At 39.7% G+C, this 7,747-nt stretch overlaps 1 protein-coding gene across 2 annotated transcripts in view; it reads right to left on the bottom strand.

Moving 5' to 3' along the window:
- Positions 1 to 119, bottom strand: part of PSEN1 (presenilin 1) — a 79,830-nt gene extending 79,711 nt beyond the window's left edge. The window contains exon 1 of one of the 2 annotated variants that reach the window (XM_006170510.3): positions 1 to 119. The gene's annotated coding sequence lies outside the window, so the exon portion shown is untranslated. The other variant, XM_006170513.3, reaches the window with a different exon arrangement.
- Positions 120 to 7,747: the final 7,628 nt, after the last annotated feature.

The following is a 7,747-nucleotide window of genomic DNA, read 5'->3' as shown; positions in this document are numbered from 1 at the left end:
CCCCTTCCCCAACGCCGTCGCCGACCGCTCGAGGTGCCCTCCCGAGCAGCCGCTGTTTTGTTTCCGATGTGAAACCGCGGCCTCCGGAGCTGCCAGTCCCAGGCCCCGCCCGAGAGGCCGCGCCGGTGTCGTCACTTCCGGCCCTGGCGCCGTTGGCGGCCAGCCACCAGGAGAGGGGCGGAGCTTCCGGCTGGACGCGTGGGTTGCGGGAGAGCTGTGCGCTACGCTTGGCCTCCACCTGCCAGAGGTATTCGCCCGCGCTGCTAAGGTGGGTCTGAAGTTGTCCACAATCTGAGACAGCTCGTGAGCTGACGAAAGCTTCGTGAACTGGGCCCAGCGTGTGCTCCTCCCAGCCTTTAAGTGATGGCATCGTTAACGTCTTTCATTTAACTATACGTTTCTCGAGATGCGAACTAGCTGCATCACAACCAAGAGGATGCTAGTTAAAATTGCAAACATCTATGTGCTCCCCTCCCTCCCTCCATCCAGTGAATCTAAACTTTTGGTGGGTGGGGAAAAACCTGAAAACTACATTTTAAACATCCCCTCAGATTACTGGGCTCCAAGTTTGAAAGCAAAACTTGTAAAAGGTAACATTGAAGAGAGTAGGAAAATGTTCTTTTTGTAGTCCCAAATCCAAACGAAGTATCTTATTCAGTGGGTTGTGGTCGCTAATTTTGCATCCGTCAGCTTTTGGTTCAACTCCGTTTAGTACCAGTAACTAACTCATTAATGACAGCATATCTGACTCATACATTAACCTTGAAAGTAAAGGTTTAAAAAAAAATGAATACTACCATATTAAACCAAAGGTGAGCAATGGAGAATGTTCAAACATACATCAGGAAACTAAAAACGAAAAATGACAACTGGTCAAATTACATGTTCCTAAAGTTTGTCTTAAATTCCTGCCAGAATCATCCCTTCACATTGCTACACCATCAATCCTCTCTCCCCCCTCATCCCCCAACCCAACGCAGCTCCAATACATAAATGTCAAAACACACAATAGCTCATATTTAAGAACACAATCTTTTCCATCAAGAGAGTAAAAAATGAACCAAAAAATTATATACTTAAAAATTCAACTCCCCCATGCTCTCAAATTTAATAAAGATAGGTATATTTGCCTGTCTTTTTCCCCACATACACTGGAATCTTAAGTTCATGCAAAATGCATATTAAGCCCTATGCATGGACTTCAAAGTGTTTTGTACCAGAATAAGCTTAAATTCCACTTTCCTCAAATTTTTTTGAACCCTCCCCCCCTGCAAGGTAAAAAACATCATCCTGTAAAAGGAAGTTTAAAAAAAGGTTGCAACTGGGGCCCACAGGTAGTGTGATGGTTAAGGTGCTGAACTCCTACATGGCCGACTGTGTCTGAGTCGCAGACCTGGCAGCTTGCTTTCTCACTTCTCTCCCACTCGTCTCTGGTTAAATTAAAAAATAATAAAATTAAATAAGAGGAAAGAGACAAGGTGCCTTCTGACCTGCCTTGTGAAGTGGAATTTGATACTATACACTGTCTAATGCCAACATCTTATATTTTCCTTTCATTAACAGAGTTTCTCGTTTGGGTTCATTTTTGGTTGAACTGACACTGAACTTTTTTCCTTAATATGCTGTTAGAATATTAAGAAAATTCACGTACTAAGTAAACTTGTGATCCAGGAAAATTTTAAAAATAGCATTAAGATTTTTTTTAAGAATTACTTTATTTCCATTTGTTATTGTTATTTATTTTTCTTATTTGATGAGAGAGAAAAGGAAAGTGAGAAAGCAAGCCACGAGGTCCAGGACTTGAACCATGGTTGGCCATGTGGGAATCCAGTGCCCTTATCCACCACACCACCTGCCCAACATCAAGATTTTTAAAAGAGGGGACCAGCAGTTAGCGTGATGGCTATGTCGCTGGACTCCCATGTAGTCGACCACGGTTCGCATCCCGGACCCGGGTGGCTTAAAACTCACACCAAGCGCATGTGCATGCGTGCCCAAGATCCTGAGAGGAGAATGGAGGAGAAGGGATTGCGGCATGGCCATCCCCCCTGGGGGGTGATTTCTCACTTTCTGTCTGTCTGTCTGCTGAGCACATGCGCCCTATAGCAAAAACCTCTCCAAAAAAAAATTTTTTTTTAAAAAAGCAAACAGTAAGGGCCAGCTAGTGGTGTGCTGGTTAAGGTGCTGGACTCCCATGTGGCCAACCACTGCTTGAGTCCTGGACCCAGTGGCTGGTCACCTGTGCATGCGAGCCCAAAATTCTCAGAGAATGGAGAAGGGCCTGCGGCATGGCCAGCCCCTTGGGGGGATGATTTCTTACTTTCTCTCTCACCTAATGAGTTCACACACACTATAGGAAAAAATGAACACAAAAAAGTGACTAAGTAACCAAGCTACAGATTTGTTAGTTTTCTATATTCCATCACTTTGAGGAACATGACCACGCAGGTTACCAAAGAGCCAATGAGAGAAAGACTAGGGGAGCAAGGCTGGAGTGATACCCTAGATACCAGAGAAGTTTCAAGTGGACAAATACCCTCAGTGCTAAGAGATAAACTAGGCTGTAGGCACTTAACGAGGCCACAGCTGCTCATTCTGGCTGTCACAAGTAGTCAGTGGAATGTAGTACAACCTAGAATATGAGACATGAAAAATTGAAAGGCAAGTATACTACTAAGATACTAATTCTGGAATCTCAGTGGTGAAAGATGATCTAAGTGTTTTGTGTTGCTGTTCAAAACACGACTGAGCAAAAACAGAGTATAATGGAAATACCTAAGCAAAACACAAGAAACTAGAATGTAGTTCAACAGATCCATATGGATGAAAGGACTTTTGGATGGGATGCATGGGGTATCTAATTTTATGTAGAGAAAGCAGAGGTTTAAGATGGATATTGTCATGAACTGGAGAGCTAAAAATGAAGAAAGCATGCCTAGTTTTTGTTTGTTTGTTTGTTTTTTAAAGTTTTGCTGGAGAGTAAGGGCACTTACCAAAGGGGAGACGGCTACACCACAGTCCCTTCTCTCATGATTTTGTGCATGCACACACATATCTGGCATGTTTTAAGCCGCCTAGTCTGGGACTGAATTGTGGTTGTCTATGTGATGGTCCAGCAACATAACCATTACACCACCTGCTGGTCCCCCTTCTTTTATTATTTCTAACCTTTAGATCCAAGTATGCCACTTGTTAAATCGAATTTTTCTTTTTTTTCTTTTTTAATTTTGCAACAGGGTATAAGTAACTGGAGAGAGAAACTGAGAAATCATCCTCTGGGGGAATAGCCACACCAAACTCTTCTCCTCCATTCTTCTCGAGGGACTGTGGTCACACACACATTTTTTAAGCTGCCAGGTCAGAGACTAAAACTGCAGTCAGCCATGTGAGATCCAGGCTCATTAATTGTCACACCACGAGCTGGCCCCAAAAATTCTTTAACCAGAAACTTAGCCCCCCTTATGTAGAAACTTCCCTAAGCAATGTACTAAACAAAATGAAATTTTATTATCTGTAGCTTTTCCATGTACAGTAACAATTAGTCAAGTCTCTTTGCTTGGGTACTATATGTACCAACACTTGAAAAACAACAGAAAAAAAAAAATGAACTTTTAAGTTTCGCGATTCTAAACTGTACTTGCCAGTTCATCCTATTATTATAAACAAATTTTTTTAAAAAAACAAACAGGTAAAGAGGTTGTTTAAGACTATTTTTTTAAGCATTTGCCAGAGGACACCTGTGCTCACCAAAGAGACCGACAGGAAGAGGGAGAAATCACCCCTAGTAGAGCATGGCCATGATGCCATTCCTTCTCTTCCACTTCTCCATCCAATTAGCATTTGGGACACAACACATGTGACATAGTTTTCGAGATGCTATGGCCAGTATTCAAACAGCAGACTCAGTCATATAGAATCCAGTCGGCCATGTAGGATCTGGCTCCTTTAACCACTAGCACACAGGGCTGGCCTCAGAACTATTGTTAAATTCACACTTACACCTCTTTTGGATCAACTAAAATTTACTAAAATTTTCTTCTTTCTATGCTGGTATCTTTTTTTTAAATTAAAAAATCTAACTTTATTGAATATAGGAATGGATGGATTTTCAAATTATTTTAGCTTTATGGTTTTTACTTTTATAAGCCCTCTGACCCATGGCAAAACATTCTAACTGGTATATACAAAAATGCTTGTCTATTCTTGTCAAGTTTCTATTTAGTTTCAGTTCTACAGGTGCATAAACAAATATATTTAAATACACAGGATCATCTATAACAATTACTGGAACATGGTAATGCATTGCAGCTGGTAGTAAGAAATCAACTTCCAAGTACAAGTACAAACTTGTATTTTATATAAAAATTCAAGTTTTACATTTTCTTTTTCTTACACTAGAATTGATGTCACTAACTTAAAGGCAGACAAATACTTTTGTTTTCTATCTCTTTATGCTGGTATCTTAATAAACAATTTTGGGGCCGGCAGGTGACATGTTGGTTAAGGGTACTGGACTCTCACGTGGTCAACCATGGTTTGAGTTTTGGACCTGGTGGCTTGCTTTCTCACTTTCCCTCTCTAGTTCTCGCTCTGTCCTTCTCTGGTTAACTAAATAAGTAAATACAGTTAAACAAAATAATTCTTTTAAAAGAAATAAACAATTACTTCTACCCTTTGGTTGACTTTTTGCATCTAGACCAGTAACCGTCCAATACAACTGTCTGCAATTACAATACCCCTCTATAATCTGCAATGTTCAGTATGGTAGCCACGAGCTATATATGTCTATGAGGACTTAGAATAGTGCAAAACTTTTTTTTTTTTTTCATTTTAGTTACTTGACTTTTGAATACTTAGAATACAGCTTGAATGACTGAAAGACTAAAATTTCTTAACTGTCACAGGGCACATGTGTTCACTAGACAGAAGTCAGGGAGAGGGAGAAAGGGAGAGAAGCCTTCAATAGGGTGTAGTAACATTACAATCCCTTCTCCTTCATTACTCCATTCTGTTGGGATTTTGAGTATGCACACACACTTGCCTGGCCTGTTTTTCAAGCTCCTGGGGCTAGGACTTTGAACTGCATTTAGCCATGTGGGACATGGCACCCTTAACCATCAGGCTGCAAGGCTGGCTTTGAAGAACTGAGTGGAATTTTCCTTTTTTTTTTTTTTTCAGAGAGAGATTTTTGCTGTAGGACATGTATACTCACCGGAGAGACAGAAATCGAGAAATAACCCCCACGTGGGGATGGAAAGCCACAATCCTTTCTCCTCTTGGGATTTCGAGCACACATGCACATGTGCCCACCAAGAATTTCAAGTTGCTGGGTCCAGGATTCGAACCACAGTCAACCATGTGGGAGTCCAGCAATGTAACCATTACACCATTTGCTGGTCCCAAGAATTGAGCTTTTAAATTTTATTTTATTTTATTCCATTTAAAACCACCCATCATTCTGTAGTTACTATCTGATAGTATAGATCTAGACCAGGAATTTTAGGATCCTATATATGCAGGCCTCTGGGTAACTGTTACGTAGAGAATACTGTAGTAATTATTATATGGGCAGAACAGACTAGCCAACCTCTAAGCCCTTCTACATATTACTACCTCTGCTGAAAATCTTCCTATTGGCACTTCACTCTTCACACTGCAGTTAGCTGATCAAACTTGATTATCCATATGTACTTTATACATCTACTGATCTTCCCAAAATTATTTTTCACCACCATTAGATTGTCGTTGACTAGAGGAATCTTGTATCCCCTCTACTTAGCTTATAACACGAAGAGCACACATATAAGTATGCAATCAATGTGCATCCAATGGAGGGGAAAAAAGCATATGCACATCATCCAAGAAACATTCTAATGGGTTAAAACATGGTAAGGTTATCCACATAAAATAAGAATGGTCTTCAATACCATGTTTCAATGACAAAATACAAGTATGTACAAAAATTGTTAGATGCTTAACAATTTCCCATTCTATGCACAAGAATTTAGGTTATCAGTCCAATGTGCAGATGCTGTGGTAGAGCAGACAGACTCAGGAGCGTCATTTAATTCAAACAACTTGGCTTCAAAATAATTTTTATTGATTTCTGTATATAGAAATAATGTTTACCCCTGGGTGTTTTAGATTGCCATTCCTAATTTGGCCTTTATCACTCAAGTAATTAGATGAAATGCAAAGAACCTGTAATTAAAGATGAAGATGCCAACATTCAATTGTAAATAAGTGAACATAAATATTTCAGTAATTTATTATAATCGCACTTCAAAAAAACCTATCAGTTTTATCAAAAATTATGAGGTCATTTTGGTCTATACTATAAAAGTAATATTGATAGTTCCTAGGTTTAATTATATTATTTTCCTGACCTCTATCAATAGACTATTTATTTGCCTGTTTGGGATTCCTTCTAATACCCTTTTATCTCTAGTGGCACTCACAAATCAATTTTACAATCTTTTGCTAAGCAGAAATTATTTCTCAATTGTGTATTGTTGGAGAAGTCTGCAATAACCTGAAATAAAACCTTTTGAAACAAAACCTTTCAGCAGTTTTTGAATATTAACTGGGCACGTTCATAGTACCAATGAATTCAAAGAACTTCTAGAGAAATGGGTAAAAATGCCTCAGCTGAACATTATATACCTGTTTTATAACAGGTATATAAAAAAACATGTTTTATACATCATATGGAAAGGAGAAAAAAATGATATTGTGTTTAGTACAACTTGGCTCACAAGCCTAATGCTTTCTCAATTTGTACAATAGATCTGGTATTCATGCCCGATTAATACTTGAAAAAGCACTTAACACAAAATTAATCACTACTATAAAATAATATAAAAGTATAAGGAAGAGCTATGATTAAGATTTAGAGTAAACTGGGACCAGCAGTTGGAGTAAAGGCTATGTTGCTGGATTCCCATGTGGCTGAACGCAGTTCGAGTCCCAGACCCAGTGGCTTGGACTCACGCGGGGTGTGTGTGTGTGCACGCCCAGGATCCCGAGAGGAGAATGAAGAAGAGATTGTGGGTCCCCCGCGCGGGGGGGGGGGGGGGGATTTCTCACATTCTGTCTCTTTTTCCGGCAAGCACACGCGTCCTATAACAAAAACCTCTCAAAAAAAAGAAAAGAAAAAAGAAAAAAAAGATTTAGAGTACACTACAACATAAAATTCTCTGACAAGAAAATTTTCAGGTACTAACAGGAAATAAACCCTAGAGGGTCAGTTGCAGTGGTACAACAGTAATGCAATGCTCTACAATTCTGAAGCCATTTAGGAAGGTCCCACATTTGCATCCTGAGCTCTCTCAGGGCATGCTGGGCACAATGCTAGGTGGTTAAGACTTGGGATAAGAATAAGAACTCTATTGGGGGGTGCCTGTCTCTGTCTACCGTTCTCATAGAAGAAATAAAATAGCTTAAAAAAAAAAGAAAGAAATCTAGAATATAGGGGTTGTCAAGCATGATCCTGGAAGATTACGTTATGCTTATAATTATAAAATAGGATATGCTCAGTCGTTAGAAAAGTCAAAGTATTTTTTTATGCTTCAAAAATGTCATTCTATTTAAAATCTACTTAAAAAGAAAAGATGCACTTGTGTAGTCTGTTAGAATACTGACTAGGCAGGTACCTTAAGGTGCTACTCCAAGTGTAGCCCTTTCATCGCCATCACCAGGAGGCTGGTCAGAAATGGAGAGTCTCAGGCTCCAGCCCAGCCCTACAAAA

Source organism: Tupaia chinensis, unplaced genomic scaffold (assembly GCF_000334495.1).
Source record: "Tupaia chinensis unplaced genomic scaffold, TupChi_1.0 Scaffold148607_1, whole genome shotgun sequence".
NCBI lineage: Eukaryota > Metazoa > Chordata > Mammalia > Scandentia > Tupaiidae > Tupaia > Tupaia belangeri.
This window is presented reverse-complemented; position numbering and strand designations above follow the sequence as displayed.